Consider the following 22,125-nt stretch of genomic DNA (forward strand, 5'->3'; position numbering starts at 1 on the left):
TTCTCCTGCCTTTTTCCAGACTTCCAACCCTAGAAAGTAGTGCATCAGTCCTAAGGCTTTCATCTCAACATTAGAAGCCAACTCCCTCTTACATTTGTGAATGAGAGGGTCTACGCCTATCAAAAAGAGGTCGTCCACATAAAGTACCAGTATGAGAGGTTTATCATTTTCAACCTTAAATTAAAGGTTCAAATCGGCGTCACTTCTAGTGAATCTCAACTTCACCAGATAGCTATCAATCCTCTCATACCAAGCTTGGGGTACTTGCTTCAAGCGATAGAGAGCTTTCTTCAACCTGCATACATGAGATTCTCGGTCATGAACCACAAACCTCTCGGGTTGTTCCACATAGGCTTCCTCTTTAATTGAACAATGCAAGAAAGCAGTCTTGACATCCATCTAATGTAGGTTCCATCCTTGCTAGGCAGCAAGGGCTATGATTGAGCGGATGGTGGTGTATCGGGCAACAGGTGCAAATATCTCATCGTAATCTACACCTTCCTTTTGAGAGAAGCCTTGAGCAACAAAGCGAGCCTTGAACTTTTTTGTACTTCCATCAATGCCATGCTTGATTTTGTAGAGCCACTTAGAGGTAACAACTGATTTGTCCTGGGGTCTAGGAACCACATCCCAGACATCATTCTTCATAATAGACTCATATTCTTCATTCATAGCATCCTTCCATACTTGCTGCTTCACGGCTTCTTCAAATGATGAAGGCTCATTTTGAATGATAGTGCCCATAACGGTCATGTATCCTTGATACATGTTCGGCTTCTTGCTCTCACGGAAAGTTCCCCTGGATGCAATATGTCTTTCAGCGTCTTCGAGAGTCTCCCTAAGCCATGAGGGTGGTGTGTATTATTTGTGGGTGAATTCCCTACTAAGTGGTGCATGTTATTTGTGGGTGGGTGGCCCCCACATTCCACTAAAAAGCTCTTTGACCCACTTTTCCTAAGTCTTGCCTCAAAAATATGCCTTTAGACCAAAATTGACAAAATTTACAAAATTGGGTTCTCCTGCCTTAGAATATATTTAGGAAGGTGTTAGGGTCCTATAAATTATAGTGATCAGTTGATGATTATCTGGTTATTTATTTTGGGAATTCGCTAATAAAATTTAGCCTACAAATACACCAGGTCTTATAGTCTAAATTGTCTTTGTACAGAGGTCCCTAGGAGAGCATCATTGGGATATCATGAGTCAGCTATCAGAATCCACCCTTTCCATTGCTAAAAGATGAAATGTCCCTAAAGTTATTTCAAATAGTTTTGATTTTAAATTAGCTTTAATTTTACAAAATATATATGTATTTTGTAAAATTATTTATTTGAAATATTAAACTTAAATCTAAAATAACTTAGAAAACCCAAACTCTAAACTATGGAACCATATTTGCCTTCATGCATCAGCCAGCAATAATTTTTAAGTAAAAATCAAAAAGTCAAACAAGGTTGTGGCCCCACCCCACACTTCATGTATTAAAATTACCCAACATTAAAAGCCTCGAGATATGTGCATGTTTTTATCCATCGGTAGTACTATTGTCCATATCCTCATTTCCCTAGTCATTGGCCAGATGAGAGGTACTTCCCATGAGTTTCAGACTACATGGGTAGGATGTCTTAGCAGGAGAAGGATGAACCACAGATCCTGCCTACATGTCGCCACGGGGTATCGCAGGGGAAGGCTGAAATACTCAACCTATACACAGCAAACCACTAGGGGAAGGTTGAACCACTCACCCTATGGTTGCTCATCGCTCCAAGAAGTACCCCAAGCCCCCAGGAGCTCCCAGAGCTCAATGTCCATATCATACAGGACCCTCATAAGAGGGTCTCTCCACGACTCCTACTCATTCTCGGAAAGTCAAGAATTTGACCTTTCCCAGGGGCTTTGTCAGAATGTCGGCAACCTGCTCATTAGTCCCAATGTGATGGAGCCTTATTGCTCCTCATTGTACCATATCCTAGATAAAGTGGTATATGATATCCATGTGCTTGGAGCGATCACGAAATACAAGATTCTCTAATAATCGAATCCCACTCTGGTTGTTGCAGAGGATCACGGTGGTATCCAGCACATTTCCAAACAGCTCACTGAAGAGCTTCCTCAACCAAACAACTCCACATGAGGCCATACTAGCAGCTATGTATTCGGCCTCAGCAGTGCTCAAGGCAACCGATTTTTGCTTCCTGCTCATCTAGGATATCGAAGCAGAACCCAAAGAAAAGCAACACCCAAAATTGTTCTTGCGATCCACCACACTGCTAGCCCAATCAGCATCAGAATAACCATGCAACCTCACATCTCCAGCAGTGTATCTTAGTCCATGAGTGATTGTGCCCCGAGGATATCTCAGACGATTCTTGGCACCAAACCAATGTATATGATGAGGCTCAACCATATATTGGCTCAACGTGTTAACTGCAAAACATATGTCCACACGAGAGTTCACCAAGATCATCTGCGCTCCTATGAGTTGACGATACTCAGAAGCATTTCCCAATTCAGGTCCGGCAATACTACCACATAACTTCTTGAAGTTAAGCTCCATCGGGGTAGTCATAGGCTTGCAGTCCACCATCCCTAATATTTCCAATATCTTCACAACATATTTTCCTTGAGATAGGAAAATTTCTCCTGGCTTTTTCCAGACTTCCAACCCTAGAAATTGGTGCATCAGTCCTAAGTCTTTCATCTCAACATTAGAAGCCAACTCCCTCTTACATTTGTGAATGAGAGGGTCTACGCCTATCAAAAAGAGGTCGTCCACATAAAGTACCAGTATGAGAGGTTTATCATTTTCAACCTTAAATTAAAGGTTCAGATCGGCTTCACTTCTAGTGAATCTCAGCTTCACCAGATAGCTATCAATCCTCTCATACCAAGCTTGGGGTACTTGCTTCAAGCGATAGAGAGCTTTCTTCAACCTGCATACATGAGATTCTCGGTCATGAACCACAAACCTCTCGGGTTGTTCCACATAGGCTTCCTCTTTAATTGAACAATGCAAGAAAGCAGTCTTGACATCCATCTAATGTAGGTTCCATCCTTGCTAGGCAGCAAGGGCTATGATTGAGCGGATGGTGGTGTATCGGGCAACAGGTGCAAATATTTCATCGTAATCCACACCTTCCTTTTGAGAGAAGCCTTGAGCAACAAAGCGAGCCTTGAACTCTTTTGCACTTCCATCAATGCCATGCTTGATTTTGTAGAGCCACTTAGAGGTGACAACTGATTTGTCCTGGGGTCTAGGAACCACATCCCAGACATCATTCTTCATAATAGACTCATATTCTTCGTTCATAGCATCCTTCCATACTTGCTGCTTCACGGATTTTTCAAATGATGAAGGCTCATTTTGAATGATAGTGCCCATAACGGTCATGTATCCTTGATACATGTTCGGCTTCTTGCTCTCACGGAAAGTTCCCCAGGATGCAATATGTCTTTCAACGTCTTCGAGAGTCTCCCTAAGCCATGAGGGTGGTGTCTATTATTTGTGGGTGAATTCCCTACTAAGTGGTGCATGTTATTTGTGGGTGGGTGGCCCCCACATTCCACTAAAAAGCTCTTTGACCCACTTTTCCTAAGTCTTGCCTCCAAAATTTGCCTTTAGACCAAAATTTACAAAATTGGTTTCTCTTGCCTTAGAATATATTTAGGAAGGTGTTAGGGTCCTATAAATTATAGTGATCAGTTGATGATTATCTGGTTATTTATTTTGGGAATCCGCTAATAAAATTTAGCCTACAAATACACCGGGTCTTATAGTCTAAATTCTCTTTGTACAGAGGTCCCTAGGAGAGCATCATTGGGATATCATGAGTCAGCTGTCAGAATCCACCCTTTCCATTGCTAAAAGATGAAATGTCCCTAAAGTTATTTCAAATAGTTTTGATTTTAAATTAGCTTTAATTTTACAAAATATATATGTATTTTGTAAAATTATTTATTTGAAATATTAAACTTAAATCTAAAATAACTTAGAAAACCCAAACTCTAGAGTCTAAACTATGGAACCATATTTGCCTTCATGCATCAGCCAGCAATAATTTTTAAGTAAAAATCAAAAAGTCAAACAAGGTTGTGGCCCCACCCCGCACTTCATGTATTAAAATTACCCAACATTAAAAGCCTCGAGATATGTGCATGTTTTTATCAACAACAATTAATGAATTTAACGTACCCACCCCCCACCACCCCCATCCCCCCAAAAAATTGTTTTACCTTAACATGTTTTCTCATTTCGGACACCCCCCTAAACTACTTACTACCTACACCCCTACCTCCCCCCACCCCCCCCCCCCGAAATACCATTATTCCTATTCATTTAAATTGTGGCGGGAAAGATATAAAAAAAATATTGCATACATTTATGAAAAGAATTTACAAATGGAGGCTGAGGTGAATGAGGGTAAGGTGTAAAATGAATTTACAGGTGCGGGTGAAATGAATTTACAGGTGCATGTAAGATGAATCTACAGGTCAAAGTAAAAGGAGGCCGAGTAAAAAACGAGATTTTACAGAGAAGGAAGACATGTTTTTTTTGCTATGATATAAAGAGGAGAAATGCATGGGAAATGGAATTTGAATAAATACTTATCCAAAGGATTTTACAGGAGTAAAAGGGCAAAGTAAAAAAATACTTTACCAACCATAGCAAAACAAGACATGGTTTTTAAAATCCATGGGAAGAGAAAACAAGGCATGGATTTAAAAAAAGCACATGGATTTCAAAACAAGATGGTTTATTAAATCATTCAAATAAATTGTTGAAATTTTAATTATGAAATTGTCATGTCCCTTCTCAAATACGTTTGGAATAGAGTGCTGCTACACGATTTTTCACAGGATTTTGAGGGCAAGAGATTTTTGGTGCATGGAGGAGCTTGCCAAATGCGGATGCCACCTGGGAAGGTAAGCACATTTTCGGGCACACAGCTTTGAGGTTGCTTCAGGGCAAGCAGCATTTGGGAGGGGAGGACTGTCATGTCCCTTCTCAAATACATTTGTAACAAGGTAATGCTACACAATTTTGCACAATTTTGGCTAAGGAAGAGAACCCATCATTTTCGACTTAGGGACTTAGGAGGCAATTCGACTTTATTTTGTTGCTAGTGGAATGTGGGGGCCACCCACATAAGAGTTCGAATTGGCCCATTTGAATAGCTTGGAGGGAAAGTCGAATAGGTGGACAGGGGGGCCCACATGAAGCTAGGGAGGACCGAGTTATAAGGAGGGAGCAGCGCTCATTTTGGATTCATTCTTACACCTTGCAATCAAAATTACTTGATTGTTCGCTATGTTGTTTAGCTGAGTCAACCGATTGTTTAGCCACAAATCTCTCAAGTGGTTGATTCAACCTCTACTTGGGTGACCATCCATGCCTGCTCTAAAGAGGCAGTTCCATAAGTATTTCATGAGTTTCGAGAGTGTGTTACAACACTACCATTCAGCCACAATAAGGAGTGTGTATTTCTGGCTAGCTAGAGAATACACGGGGGGAGTTTGGAGCTATCAGTGATCAAGCATTTTCCGGAAGAGTTAGAGGATTAGGAAAGCAGCAAAGGGTCAGCCTTTCTTGTGAGTTTTGAAGCCAGCAGAGCCAGCATCCCAGCAGTTCGAGTTACTGAGCTTGGGAACAGCGCAGAGGGTGAGTCCAGCAATTTTGTGGAACTAAGGCGCAGGTGCCATAGGTCGAAAGCCCATCCGGGAAGTCAAGGGATTGATAGAAAAGGTCAGCCCAACACTTTCAGTCCATTTCCGAGAGGATTTACAAGCAAATTCCATCAGGCCGAGTTTTGCAATTGCAGCTGAAGTTGGGCTCTAAGTGGGTCGAATTTCAGAAGTCTAAACCAAACAAATTCCTTTTTGGGTTTTCGAGGTTTTGGGCAAAGATCACACTCCTAAATTTATAGAATTTTCTGGGCAGATCTAAGGGGCCAAATAGGGGTCCCAACTGAGCCAGCAGCTAGGGGAGCCAAGGGAATTTGGGCCAAAATTTCGAGGTCAACATTTGGCCAATTCCTTCATTGGTTTTTCTAGGTTTATGCCAAGGAGCAAGGAGCTGAAATCTCATAATTGTCTGAGCACCAAAAGCAGTGATTCTAGCCCTTCAAATTCAGCAGACAAAACAGTTTTCTGGGGCAACGCAATTCAATTTGGTGCCGTAGTTGTAGCAGCCTTCAATTCAACATTTTCTCACCTGGATTTTGTCATGCTTGTACATTGGGACAAGCTCAGGTGCACCATTCTATTTTACTATTGTATTTGCTCCTGAAGAAGTAATAAAATGGCTCAGCAGTTCCCTATTTCCAGTGTTTCCATGGGTGCTTAATGTATATTTCGTTTTTCTGATTGTTGGATTGTTTGGATGCTTTGTATATCACTTATATTCTTGTTTAGGAACATTACAGGTTTAATCAAAATATTTGGAAATAGTATTCAAAATATATTTTTTCCCCAAATATTTTTTGACAATAATGGAGTATTCAAAAGATGATGAAAGGCAAAAAAACAACAGAAATAGAACTCAAAGGGATAGCTAGTTGATACAGGTGGCAAAGTTAATCAGATTTGAGAGGGCAGCTAGCAGTTTTTGTGAAGACAACTTCAACCTTTCCATATTTGAAGGCTGAACATTTTCTAGCAGTTCCATATTTCCTGCAGATTTCCAATGATTAATGTTATTTTTAGTTTATTACTTGGATTTTTTGTAGAAATTGTTAGTTATTATTTTGTAATCAGTTCCTTTTTGGAATCTGACATTACTTTAGCAGAAATTCTATAAATATATTGTAATAAAGTTGAACAAGGGTTGGAACTTGTGGAAAGAAAGCAGACCTTTTGATGTAAGTTGTGCATGTACTGAAGTGATCAATTTCATTAATACAGAAAGTTTGTTCTAGGAGTCCTGTGTCAGGCAATTGGTGATGTCTCCTCTCATGTAAACTTGTTATTTTCCCAATTTTTCATGTGTGTTTTTGTCTCTATTGTTTAAAGAAGATTAAGGGCTGAATTTGTTTAAATACACTCTGTTATGGCTTATAAACAATATTTATGTTTTCACTCTGATATTAAGTATAGAATTCATCCTAACATGCTCTATATTTAATTGAATCTAAATCTTTTCATCCTATTCACTCCACAAATGCTTTAAATATCCAAAAGTTTGCCTACATTGCTCTGCTACATTTGTTTTGCCATTTTTGTATTTGATCACCCCAGACTCATTGACTCCATGCCCAATGGACTTTCCCTATAGTTTTCAACCAAATATTTGAAAAAACCAAACTCAGAACTCAATAACTAGCCTAATATCTTAAAACAACAAATCTAAATCATATAGAGAGATCCCTCTCTGAAGCTCGAAGGGCTAGATCCCAGCGTCCAAAGTGGTTTTGTGGTTACCTCTACATTTCTCTTCACAGCATTGGGAAATTACGAAGTGATAACAAAAGAGACATTACAAACATTATGAGGACATCATGGTGAAGCACTTTAACCTTTGAGGTATGTGCAACAAATATTGCTACATGAATAATTGCAGAAAGTGGATCACCATCAAACATGGGCACTCCACGTATGGTAGCCCAGGTGACATGATTAGGGTGTTCAAGAATGTTAGAGATACCCAAGGCGTGAAATTCATCAAAGAAAGACATCCTATTAGGATACACATATAGATTATATAGGAGTCGCCAAGGTGAAATTAGAGATGCCTAGAGAGATACTTGCTTCACCCTACAAGCATTAACCTTAAAGTTCAACGAAGAACTAGGGATTCGCTCTTCCAATGGAGTCGCCAAAAGATATGTCAATATTGTCGTATGAGAACAAGAGACATGTCTCATCTCCCAATCTATTGTCGTGCAGGCCTAGTGAATAGGCGTGTTGACCAATCTATGTCAACTACCCTATAGCAGTGCACATTTTCCAAAGCCTTCCATCATGTTTGAGCAATCAAACAACCAGAGATCATCATTATTCTTCAACATTTTTGTCAAAATTGTAAATCCAATTTCTGCATCCTTGTGTGGCCATTGTAAAAAATGATTCTAGCATGTTTATAAAGCCTTGTAAAATGCCTAAGTAAGCTTAAGATTTTCAGCAAAGAGTTTCACTCTGGGATTTTTTTAACCTTAGCTAGTTATTTAAGTTTTTCGTAAACATCAAATAATTAGTGGAGTTTCTCTCCAACATACCCCAAAAGCTAGAGTGGGGCCCAATGGTGATGCCTTAGGTGAGTCTCAGTGTATAGAGTCGATATATAATGTCATACTAGATCATGTCTTGAATCTCACAAAATTTGATTAAGTCTAAGTGTATAATTTTAGTTATTAAAATTTCCCACTAGTCGGGATTTTAATAATTATTCTGATGTAAAAAATAAGATGTAATGTCTATAGAAGTTGAAGGGGGTAGAGTACTCATAATTAAAACCTCTACATCTCAACTTTCTCTTTTGAGGGTTGAAATCATGTCTATCCCCTCAAACTATTTATATTTTTTATTTTCCGGCAAAAATGGCAAAAATTAGACAGAAAATGGTCAAAAAAGAGAGAAAATAAAATTATTTCCAAGTGGAAAAACAAATTTTTGGAAAAACTGGAATTTCTCAAGGAAGTTAAATTTGAAGACTTGTTTCCAAGGTAGAAAATTCCCACAAAAAATTCCTTGGACCAAAAAAAATAATCTCTCAAGGAAAATCAATTTTTTTGGTCCAAGTCATTAAATTTAATGAGGAAATTTCGAGGACAGAAATTGGAAAATACTTTTGAGGCCCTCTTTCAAAGAAAAAAAAAATTATGAAAATCAAACTTTCAGACTATGGTGGTTAATTGAAGGGGAATTTTTCAAGGAGAAAAAGTAGAAAATTTTATTTTTTGGACCAAGATCAAAGCCTTTTCAAACAAGTTCAAATTTCTTCTTCTAGATCAAGGGACAAGATTAAATTTTGGCATGGATCAAGCTTCAACTAGCTATTGTTCTCCAGGATCAAATCAAATTTGTGCACTTCTTGGACCTAGTCATTTTCCACTTGGAAGGGGATCTAGATCACTCATTTTTCTATATAAGGAAGCCTAAGGCTCCTCATTGAGACATCTTTGGAGGGTATAATTCATTGGAGGCTCTCTATCTATAATACCTTTTCTGGAATAATAAAGCAAATGACTTTGGGGTTCATAGATGGTGGTGTTTCTCTTCTGCATCTTGTGGTAAAAAATTTTGGCTAATGTTCTTAATGCTCTATTGAATAAATTTCTCAAGAGTTGTTATTTCTTTAGCCAGCTGCGAAATAACTTATTGCACAGTTATCTTGCATTGGTTATTGGATTTAGAGAAGAAATTTAAATCAATTGATCTAGCAAGGATCTCTAGTTCTTCAGAATTATTTTTCTATTTAATCTCTATTGATCTAACAACTTGATCTTAAGTGTGTAGAGATCTTTTTGATATTTAGTTCTTGGGCATGAGGGGAAGTCTTCAATTGGACCAACCAACTCCCAGGACATAAGATCTGAAGAGCATACTTGATCGAAGTTGCAAGACTTATCTAACGATTAATCTCTTACAAGGTTTCTTCGCTATTGCTTTATTTTAACATCTATTTATATCAATTTTTTATCTATGGAATTTCAATGAATAATCTGCTAATAATAGTTATTATCTGCTAGACAAGGGAATGGACTTGGACTCATATTCCCCTTGATCTAGTTCATTGTAAATTTGTAAATAAATCTTTGTGCATAGATCTAACCATTGTAAATAATTTTCCGTATTGTATATACTTTCTAGCACTTTTTAAGCTTCTTCTTGTAGATCTAAAGAGAGGAACCAGGGTTTTTGGTATAATTTTATTTTGTAGGTAGGTTTCCTTGCCTTCAAGGAGATCGAATGTATTTCAGAGGACCAAACCCTCTCCTAGCCTAACGACTAGGGTCTTGAGTGCATTTTCATCTATTTTGTGAAGTTGTCCATCAATTTAAGCTTTCTCTTCAGAGTCGCAAAGGGTTTGAGGCTTGCTCTTGGCCTCCACTATAATTTTGTTCACATTTTAAATTTTTTTGTAGAGTCGCTAGCCCTTAGAGGCTTATTCTAGCCTTAGAAGATTGATATTTTAATTTCTTGTGGTTCAAATAAATTATTTGCAAATTTTAAAAAAGACCGCAACCATTACTCTAACCTTTGCTTGGCAAGGATTCATCATAAGTTTTGAGCCAAAGATCGAATCTTAAAGGCTTGTTTCATTGAAGAAATTTATTTTGAGAACTCTATAATATCCCTTCCAATAAAAATCTGCTAAGTGCCTTTCTCAATTTTTGTAAATTATAGATGAGGAAAATTTTGGATACAAACCTAGGAAAAGCGGGTGGACATTCATTAATTTAATGTTGTGTGGTAGTGGAGGACCCAAACATTAGACAAAGGGAAGATTAATCACATAGCGGGATGTGGGGACCACCCCATCATGAAATATGCACTCCCTTGGTGGAGAAATTCGAATGGCTAAGGAGGGAGATCGAATTGCTTGGTGAAGGGGCCCACGTTGAAGGAAGAGAGCAACAATTATAAATAAGAGGAAGGCAACATCATTCATCGCTTTTGATCATTTGACATATCACACTTTGTTGCTCAAGTTGTTCAGCTGAGTCACAGGTATTGTTTAGCACCAGAGGTTTCCAAGGGGAAATCTCACCCTCTCCTTCGGTGGACCACGAGGTTATGTTGGAGGTTTGCCGTTACACCAAAACCCGCAGGTGTTGGTAAACGTAACAAACAGTAACTAGGATCCCCAGGGTGGAAATTACGGATTCTATAGAGGTGCGGTGATTCTTCCAACACCCCCCTCAAATGCAACTCGGGAGAATCGAACCTGGGTCCAAGCTCTGATACCATGTAGGAATTTACATGGTAAGTTCCTCAGAAAGAATACCAAAAGGACACCGCTCACAACCAGATCACAGATCAATACACCTGTATTTTTGACGTGGTTAAAACCCTCAAAGTGCAAGGAGGGAAACAGTCCACGGCCTGTCCCAACGTGGGTACTACAGGCAATTTATTAATCAAAGAATGAAAATTTACATAAGCTTCTCTCATGCACGGATTACCCGAACAATGACCCTCCATGTGCTTTAAATAGAACTCATGGACCAATCGGGTGTCAAGCCACGGATCAAGTGTCGGTAATACCGAGGTGAGAGTGAACCGTCGGATCACTACATATCGTGACCGTCGGATTGTAAGTTACAAAATGTACAACGGTAAAGAAACACACTTTACCTAACTCTAACCTAACTCTATACTAGACCAAGTTGAACTTAACTATATCCTATGTGTCGGAATATCCTAACACCTAGGGAGGCAAATTCTACACATTTTTGGAGTTGGAAGGAAGACCACACAGGCAGCACGAATTATGAGTTAGCTAGGACGCAGTTCAGGGAGCCAAGTAGTGATTGGAGGAGAGAAGAGTTGGAGTGAGAGGTTGTATTGTGTTGGGGCACTCTTTGATCAATTTTCTGGCACTTAGATGATCTTAGCAGTTGATGGACACCCCATAGCACCCTTAGATGATAGAATGTTAAGCTTCTCTTGCTTATCATGGAGGATTCTTGATGATGTACTAGTGGACCCAGCATGCCCCCAAGTTGGCCTTGCAACTACTTGATGGGCATGCTTTGATCCAAAGCCTAGACGAGGATGGTTATCCACCAAGATGATTGAGGAAGGCTTGTTGCACCTAATGACGCCCCAACACTAGAGAGAGTACACTACATTGTCTACTTAACACCCAGAGAGATGATGCAGGGCACCCACAACTAGCTTTTGGACACATGAAGATGCCTTGAGGTTTGATTTCAGGATCTTTCCTCAAATTGAGGTTGGCCATGATGCTTGGAGACTCTTTTAGACCTTCCAGTGCACTTTCGGAGTATGACGTCATGTTTTCTAGAGTCTTATGGCTCACATGTGTGGGAATTTATCGACATAATTTATTGTGGAGCTAGTGGGTTGGCTTGTAACCTAATTTTACTTAATGTCTACTCAAAATCAAACTTTAGGGGCTTTTAAAAAAGGATCACCTCTTTCATTTGCTCATCAACATTGTGAATTTTGGCCTCTCTAGAAGAGCTTGACCAAGCCTTGTTGTACTTCGTTACTTGAGATGTAATCTTATGTGCATTTTGGTTATTAGAGTCTAGTTTTCTTTGTGGAGATGTCTTTTTGGGATTGAAAGAAGGCATGTTCTTGGATAAAATGTGAGTATTTTACTGCATATCTTGTATGGTTTGCATATAACAAAATATTGCTAGGTTTCTATATTGTTCCTTGTCTAAATGCAAATATTTATTGGAAATTCTTAGTAATTATTGCATGTTAAATCTATTGTCCTTGAAATCACTAAAAACCCTCCTAATGAGCCTTTTTCTAGTTAATTTTACCCTCATAAAAGGATAGCTAGTATTAGAAAGTGAAAACTAGGGTTTTCCCCCTTACTCCCCTCAAACATTTGATATCTTTATTGTTAAACTTCCAAATACTCCATCACCCAAGTAGGGAAAAGGCACTAGTATCCCTTTTGATGATCAAAACCTTGAAAATTTTACCTTTTTCCTCTCTCTTATCTTTTTGACCCTTCAAGGCAAGTCGCTAGGGCTAGGGAAAGGGTCGAAGACAAGTAAGGCTTGCCTCAACGCAACATTGGAGCTTATTTGGTTTACTTCTACCTTGTTTGACCTTGTTAACTCAAAATTGAGTCTCTTCCTTGGTGGGAATTGCCTTAGGGCTTGGGTAATATCTCAAAAAATAATTTGACAAAATTTTCGAGAAATTTTCTTAAGAAGAACACACAATAAATTTTTTAAATAAAACCAAATGAATTATTCGCAAAACAAGTAAATTGGGCAATATGGACACCCAGAAATGCAGCAACTCAAAATAAGCATGAGACACATTGCAAATATCAACCTTATTATATTAAATTTTAATCTAGAAATACATGCCAAATACGGTTCTACAAACCTGAAAAAGCACCAGAAAGATATCTGAATAGTTGATAATAACTCCTCAAACAATCAGCTAGATTTGCCTCAGCTCGAGTAGCTCCTGACTTTCCATTAAATCTTTGGAAATGAGCCCAAATTGGAGATCTAGGTAATCCCCACTTCCAATCCACATATCTAATCCAGATTTGTTCACCAACTAATGTCAATGAAGCTCTATGATATTTCTAAATGAAATCTCCACAATAATGAGTTGGGGTTTCGTCCAACACACCAAGAAACCCAAGGGTTTTCATCCTAGGGCTCTCTGAACTTGAAACCCATGTTCACAAAAACTCTCCAACAGAAAATATTCCAATTCTAAGATGTCCCAAATGACTTGCTTTCCCCACTTTCAAAGATTTGATGGATTTCTCTCCAACCTTCTAGAAGCACTTTTATTTTGTCGTTTTATTTTCATTCTAGAAGCGCCTCCCTTTTATTTTATCCAAGTGACTCTTTTTATTTTATTTTATTTAAGTCACTCTTAATCCTAAAGAATGATTAATTTGCCTCTATGATTTCTCTGGTCGCCGAAAATCACTTTTCATCATCCCATCCTATAGATCTCTTCATCCTAGTTCCAACAAGCTATTACACTAAGGTGTTTCTCCAAATAATCCACTCCAAATAACACCTTTAGCACAATTATTTACAATATGCTTGATAATAACTTGTAATGTTCCAAATTAAGGAAAACAGTGTTATGCAAAGAAACTAATAAAAACAACACCATCAAATTGAAACATTCAATGCACCCCCTTAAAAAATCCAGGAATATCCAATAGCTGAGTCATTTTATTATAATCTGGGAGAAAAGTACAATAATGTGGAAGTGGTGCACCTAGGCTTGCCTCAATGGCAAGCGTGATCAAACCCAGGGGGTAATATGTCAAGCCCAGATGGCATAATAACTGTTGCAATGATGCCCTGCGCTGCCCCTGTGAAACTGTGTTGTCTGTTGCAAGGATGCTGCTAGAAACCCCACCTCCAGTTCTTAGAAAATTACGGAAAATTAACCCCGACCTCTCCACCAAATACCCAAAATAACCCACGAAGGAATTTGCCAAATGTTGACCCTAGAATTTTGGCCCAAATTCCCCTTAGTTCCTATAGCTACTCACTGAGTTCGAACCCCTATTTGACCCCTTAGATATGCCCAGAAAATTCTATAAAATTAGGAGTGTGATCCTTGCCCAAAATCCAGAAAAAACCCAGAAATGGTTTCCCTTGGTTCCAACCTTCAAAAATTGACCTGTCACAGCTTGGCCCTCCTCCAATTCCAAATTATGTTGTTGTGACTGATCCTGCCAATCTCTGCTCTCCCAACTCCAGCAATCCTCCTCAAATGGCCCTCCAAGTGATCTCCTACTTCTCCCAGCCAGCTCCAGCTCTACAATTCCTTCCTCCGACTCCCATGTGAGCCCAGCGATGGCTCTCTGCGTAGGCCCAGGTGACTGTAAATTGAATTGCTCCAATGCAGCAACCTCCTGCTCCAAAACTCCCCCCAAAAGGTTGATCCTCCATTGTAGCTTCAATGCCCAAACTCCCATGGCAGTTGTTGCCCTAATGAACCCATAAGCAACACCTGCATGTTCCCCTTTTGCATCCTCTAGAAACACACACTGGCTAAGACAAATGTTGAATGATATGACTGTGAAACTCCACCAAATCTCCTCCAAGGTAGTACAAATTGCCTTCCTAGGGTGGCACTCAAAGTCCACCAAAGAAAGGGTTAAGATCTCCACTCGGAGACACACGTATGCTAAACAGCACAATAACTTGGCTAAGCAGCTTGAGCAACTAAGGTTGAGTTCAATACGTCAAAAGTTAAGATGCTGAAATGAAGAGAGTTGCCTTCCTTATATAGATTTCGTGGAGCACTTTTCCCTCCATTTTCCCTCCATTGTGGGTCCCTCACTTAACCATTGATTTCCCCTCCATGCAAGACAAACTAGGGAATGTGTATTCTCCTAATGTGGGTGGCCCCCACGTGAAAATCAACCACATCGAAATAACTTCTACTAAGTCTAGCCTCCTAATAAAATCAAATGGGCCCCATCACCTCCAATATCGGCCCCAAAATGTAGAAATTAATCATGTTCCAAAATAATTTAGGAAGAGACATTACAGTCCTCCCCTCCCAAATGTTACTTGTCCCAAAGCAACTTCAATGATGGATGCTCAAGTATGCGCTCGCCCTCCCAAGCAGCATCCTCATTCGGAAAGCTCCTCCAATGCACCAAAAATCACTTGTCCTCAAGCAATGCCTGAGCAAGCATCCTCTCTCACTGTTGCTCCCCACTGTCACTGCAAAATGTGTTAGGGTACCAGATGTGCCACTGGATCGTGCCTGACCTCTGCACTATCCTGATATGAAAGAATCCTTCAATACCAAGATCTCAGGCAATCCTATCCAACATGAATCTCCCCTCACTCCACTCACTATCTTGCCTGGTGAAAGTACTAGAAGTCCCCTGCTCCATCAATGACTCTCTAAAGCCCAATGGAAGGTCTGTATGATCTCCCCTTGCAGTAGTCGGTGCATCCCTAAAGGTTATTGAGCTATGAAGGGTTGTGATGCCCCAGTTCCTTGCTAGTCCCAGAGTAGTGCCACCATGCTAATGTTGCGCCACTCATACTATGTCATACTCCCCATCGTGCGCAGTCAGTGTCCTCCTCTCCTAGAACTCGATGGTGGAATACTAAAAGAGGCGAGACACATCCTTCCTAGACATCTCCATGGCACCAAGGCCTCCCCATCCAAATCTAACTCCAAACCTATGTAGCAACAAAGAATGTCTACCTCCCCTTATGATGAAACCCTCTCTGAACCCCCATGTGTCATCCCAAGAGCGAACTATATCACTCTCTGCCACGAGTCCGCTCATCACGAGTCATTTATCGATCAACTGAATCCTTGAATCCCATATCCAAACCTTCTGTGGCATAGCCCTGTCAACTGATGGAATCCCTTTGGCCCTCATCTCTAGTCCCTGCACGTCATCACTATATAGGCTCCATATATCGTGGGCTAATTTTATGCACGCTAATCTGCCTTGTGCCTACCACAGTGTAGTACCAATGATCAATGGAAACCACTTGTGGCAAAGAGCTACCCCGTGAATGCAACCAAAAGATGGGTATTCGATACTCGTAATCGACTCAGGGTATGTGGATCCCTCCGGTCCTTGCCAACCATCTCCCTTGGGTCTACCATCCGCCCTCTCGATAATATGCCAATATAAGGTCTGGAGCCCAGACACATACTGGGAAACTACCTCAGTTGTACCCGCTATCCTCTGCTCATGCTTAGTCCCAACATGCCCTGAGAAAAGAGTGACACATGTCTCCCTCGGGACTAGCTCCCTAGACGTAGGCTCGGTGATGAATGATATGCCAACCCTGCAAATGATCACCTCATTCCCCAACCTGTGGCTGACAACTGGCGCACCAATCCAATGCCACTACTGAAAATTCCCCCGCTAGAGTGCTAAGTGTCACCCAAATATCTCAGGTGAGCTCCTCATCCCCCGCTGCTCATGCCCAAAGTGCAGAAAGTCGACAGCAAAATTGACTGTGCCCGGGAGGGATGTAGAAGAGGGTCAAGCATGAGTCCCCGCAGATACCATCAAGTATCGCCCATTTGTGTCCCGATCTTGGGTGAACTATGCCCAAAGGTATGCCTGGTGTTTCCATCCAAGGGTCTCCTTAGAGGCAACACTCCAAGACCTCGTTGTGTGGTACTATACACCCCTACATACCACTGATCATCCCATTACTCCTGGACATGCCACTGTACACCGCAGCCTACCCCTGTACACTGCTGGATACCCTTGGCTACGGCCATGCCATCCTGTATCGTCCTATGTCTCGCCTGTGTCACCGTACCTGTCACTCCCCACATGTACTCCATGCGATGTGAGGTACTCCCACTCCACAGTGCAATCCAACATCCTACGACACACCTGCATGCGTCTCCATGCCCATCTACAAACCACTGCTCCATGGTAGATGCTCCTACCCATCCCTGAATGAGATGGCCTAAAGTTGTGTCCATATGCGTCGACCCACATCCAACCCGGATCATCACCTCCACTGTCACATCACCATGCTCTCCAATAAGGGGGCTTCCCCTCCAAGTCCTCCCTAAGGGATTCAAGAAGTGAACCTCCCCAAGTGTCAACAGTGATGCCACCACTGCTCTGCTCCTCTTTGTCTCACACAAATGCTAAGAATCCATAGCACCATACAAGGCACTGTCTGGTGGCCTACCAATGCCACCTCCTCCATCAAACTCCTGCGAAAGTATGTTGATCATCTTGAGACCCTGTGTACAATTGTCATACCAAGACAACCAAAGGAGTCTACCCAAAAACTGGTTGGCCACTGGTGCTGACCGAAACTCTCCTAGCGAAGGTGCACGCTCAACTGCTAGGTCAACTACACCATCCTAGTTGTAGTCAACCAGCATACCTGGGAAATGATAAGTAGTCCCACCCGGAACCATTGTATTCAAAATCGGCCCAGCTAACCGGTTACTAGTCTAACCGGCCAGTTAGCAGGCCCACCGGTTGGAACAGGACAAAAAACCTAGTTAGACACCTAACCGGTCGGTTACCGACCAAGCCCACCATGAGCCCAGTCAACGCTTTTTTCAATGTCTTTTAAGGCTTTTGGAGGGAAAGTAAAGGTCCTTTCCCTCCAAAAACACCCTCTCCAAGCCTTTAAGAGGCCCTTCTCCCTCTCATTTGTCTCACACATCTGATTTGGAGTGTTTGTGAATTTGCTTGGGAGCTTGGAGAGTCTTGAGTTTTTGCTAGAGTAGTGGAACAACAGAGTTTAAGCTAAGTAGTAGTCATCATGCCTCCAAAAGCAAGAGATACTACATGGGCTCATTGTGATATGATTGATGGCAAAATGATCTGTAAATATTGCCAAAAATCCATTGAAGGAGGGGGTATTAACAGGTTCAAGCAACACTTGGCTAGGATAGGAGGCCATGTAAAGCCATGTGGAGCACCAAATGAAATAATAGGGCATATTAGGGCAGAATACCTTCAGATGTTTGAGACTCAAGTCACTAAACCAATAGAGATGTTTGTGACTGCAAAGTTTGGGAGTCAAGACTCAACCAACTGAGTTTGATCATGATGACTCATGAGAAGTTTCAAGTGATAATGTTGATCACTATTATCATATATGTAGACTTGAGTCTTGTAGTAGGCCATTGGCCCCATAGTTTGTAGGCTTTGTTTTTGCACTCTAGAGGCCATTTAGAGCCTCATTGCTAATGTATTTTGTCAATGATATGTATTGCACTCAATGCCATTTTGATATATTCACCTTTACATGGTATATAAATGAGCAATCTTCGCATATTTTGTCTCTATTGGCTTGGAATCATGGTTTTAAATCTTAAAAATAGTTTTTTTCATTAAAAAATAATTATTTAATATATTTTTCTAAAACCAGTTCGTTTAGACCAAACTAGTCCCGGTTAGACCGGTTCCTGTCGGTAAACTAATTCATTAGGTGGACCAGTCTGGTCACCGGTTCCAGTTTTAAAAACACTTCCCGAAACCCAATGCCAGTCTGTGCTATCGGTATCCCCTGTGCCTGGAAGCTCCTGCTTAGCTACACCCAAGTCCACCACCATCTCCATAGCCCACTCCACAGGGTACCAACTCAAAATCTCTCGCCATCCAACCCCAAGAGAGGGATTGAATGCACGAACTCTCGCACATAGAACAACCCCAGCATGCGAGTGTTGCACCCTGTGTAACTCAGGTCGTCTCATCTCGCTATCCTGGTCAATACATACAATCTGACTAGGTAGCTTTGTCTCCCTCTGTCCAATGGGCCAAGGTAACCTAATAGTGCTGCCAGCCCCGTCTATGTATGCTCAAAGAGGGTTGCACTCACGCTCCAACGTGCACTCTAGCTACACTAGTAGGGAATCCAACTGCTCCCCAACATGAGTCAATTTGATCGTGGACTCGGCATAAACCGCTCTCATGCCCTCCAGCTCGTTCTACTACAAAATCACCTCTCGCACTAACTCGACCTTCCTTTTTAATGCTAGAAGGTTAGCCTGAAACTGATGGAACTGTCGTGGGCATCTATCACCTGTAAACTTGGTCATAGTTCCAAATACCTCAACAATTATTGGCATCTCGTCCATGGGTGGTACCCCCTCAACAAATGGCTCTATGTGAGTAGGCTCTACCCTCTCCACTAAGGTGTCAACTGGGGCAATCAAAGATGTCTCTAATAAAGATGACTCTTGCACCACACCGGGTATATCAATGTGCTCCTCACCATCCTGTGGGCTCTCAGCATCATGCTCAACCTCCTCCTCAAGCTCTTGATATCTAAAGCCAGGTTTCCACCAACAAAAGCACCCCTTGGTCTCACCCTCTAACCGTCTCTGTCATGTTTGCTCCTTTTTAGGAGATCTAGTGTGTTGATCTAGTCGAATTTCCCCACACGATGTAGATGGCTGCACCCCCATGGCCTGCTAACCTCTAACGTCTCTATTGTAAGCGTGAGGATGGGTTTGGTCTATCACCCTCCTCAACTGGGCCAACCTCTCATCGTCCCAATGAATTCTACCCCAGAATTTCTGCATACTGGATTTCCCTTCAGCCATGGGTTTGTCTCCGATTTCACTCGTCACTGTGCACTCATACCCAAAGCTTCCATGATATTTTGGCTAATTTCCCACAGCTGGGCAAAGATCATGCTCCGATACCACTGTAATGTTCCAAATTAAGGAAAATAGTGCTATGCAAAGAAAATAACAAAAACAACACCATTAAATTGAAACATTCAATTCACCCCCATAAAAAGTCCAGGAATATCCAATAGCTTAGCCATTTTATTATAATTTGGGAGAAAAGTACAATAGTGTGGAAGTGGTGCACCTGGGCTTGCCTCAATGGCAATCGTGATCAAACCCAAGGGGTAATATGTCAAGCCCAGATGGCACAATAAATGTTGCAAAGATGCCCTGCGCTTCCCCTATGAAACTGTGTTGTCTGCTGCAAGGATGTTGCTGGAAACCCCACCTCTGCTGCTCAAAAAATTAACCCTGGCCTCTCCACCAAATACCCAGAATAACCCACGAAGGAATTGGTCAAATGTTGACCTCGGAATTTTGGCCCAAATTCCCCTTAGCTCCTCTAGTTGTTGGTTGAGTTGGGACCCCTGTTTGACCCCTTAAATCTACCCAAAAAAATTCTATAAAATTAGGAGTGTGATCCTTGCCCAAAACCCAAAAATACCCAAATAGGGTTTCACTTAGTTCCAACCTTCAGAAATTGACCCTTCACAGCTTGGCCCTCCTCCAATTTCGAATTTTGTTGTTGTACTAATCCTGCCAATCTCTGCTCTCCCAACTCCAGCAATCCTCCTCAAATGGCCCTCCAAGTGATCTCCTACTTCTCCCGACCAGCTCCAGCTCTACAATTCCTTCCCCCGACTCCCGCGTGAGCCCAGTGATGGCTCTCTGCACAAGCCCAGGTGACTATAAATCGAACTACTCCAATGCAACAACCTCATGCTCCAAAACTCCCCCGGAAGGTTGATCCTCCACTGTAGCTTCAATGCCCAAACTCCCCCCAGCAGTTGCTACCTTGATGAACCCACAAGCAACATGTGTGTGTTCCCCTTCTGCGTCCTCCAAAAACACACACTGGCTGAGACAAATGCTAAATGATATGACTGTGAAACTCCATTGGCTCTCCTCCAAGGTAGTACGAATTGCCTTCCTAGGGTGGCACTCGAAGTCCACCGAAGCAAGGGTTGAGATCTCCACTCAGAGACACTCGTGTGCTAAACAGCACAGTAACCCGACTAAGCAGCTCGAGCAACTAAGGTTGAGTTCAATATGTCAAAAGATAAGATGTTGAAATGAGGAGAGTTGCCTTCCTTATATAGATTTCGTGGAGCACTTTTCCCTCCATTTTCCCTCCATCGTGGGTCCCTCACTTAACCATTGATTTCCCCTCCATGCAAATCGAACTAGGGAATGTGTATTCTCCTAGTGTGGGTGGCCCCCACGTACAAATTAACCACATCGAAATAACTTCTACTAAGTCTAGCCTCCTAATAAAATCGAATGGGCCCCATCACCTCCAAAATCAGCCCCAAAATGTAGAAATTAATCCTGTTCCAAAATAATTCAGGAATGGACATTACATAACCTCGTTTTAAGGGAATCATCCAAATGCAACAGAACCAAAAACGAACTATGCGAGACTAACCCTAATGATGAAATAGAACAAGCAAACCCCATCAAACCCCATAAATCTCCTCAAAAAACCCTTCAGGCCCCACCGATGATAGAATCTCACTCCCATGACCTATCTGACACAAACCCTGCAAATCCACCCTAACTGCGTCACAAGGAAAACAAAAAATAGGCACATTACAACTTGTTGAAGGCTTTCCTTTCCATTTTGTTGATCATACCCTTCAAACAAACCTTTTCCTTTAGCTTTTATGCCTAGATGCATTACTATTCAATCATATGTTGAAACCCTAGGCTTCGAGCACTATTCTCTGGGCTTCTTCATTGGTACTCTATTCCTTTACATAAAGAATTGTGCCTTAATCCAAGTGAGAAGTACCTTGATCAAGCCTATCCTACATCACCTTGATCCAATTGAGTTAGAATACCTTTAGGTGATATATATACTAGAAACCCTCCCATGTGGTGAAATTCCCCTAAAGGGTAGAAGGTGGAGTGTTAAGGTGACAATGGCAACCACCTCATTGTTGTATCATAGTCTAGCTCTTGCCTTGAGAGGTATCTCAAGGTCTGCTAGATTTTGAGGGAACAATCCACAACCCTAATCTCCAAAGTGATTGATAGCGGAGATTACATCTCGCCTCACTTGAGATCGATGGCTGAGATTCATCTAATTCACTAATGCAAACAATCTTTGCATTAGATTAGATTAAACTCACTTCTTTCTTATAAGAAAATTACTTTAATCAGTAAATTAATTTGCTAAGGTTCAAGGGCTACTAGGTGACTTCTTGCACGCCCATACACGTAGGCATG

At 41.3% G+C, this 22,125-nt stretch overlaps 1 protein-coding gene across 1 annotated transcript in view; it reads right to left on the reverse strand.

Annotated features, from left to right (window-relative positions):
• LOC149222569 (Transducin/WD40 repeat-like superfamily protein) overlaps positions 1 to 22,125 on the reverse strand; it is a 416,287-nt gene that overhangs the window by 129,196 nt on the left and 264,966 nt on the right. The window lies entirely within an intron of this gene.

Source organism: Pinus tabuliformis, chromosome Q, assembly GCF_031772625.1.
Source record: "Pinus tabuliformis cultivar Carrire ecotype Pingquan chromosome Q, CPIR1, whole genome shotgun sequence".
Classification (NCBI taxonomy): domain Eukaryota; kingdom Viridiplantae; phylum Streptophyta; class Pinopsida; order Pinales; family Pinaceae; genus Pinus; species Pinus tabuliformis.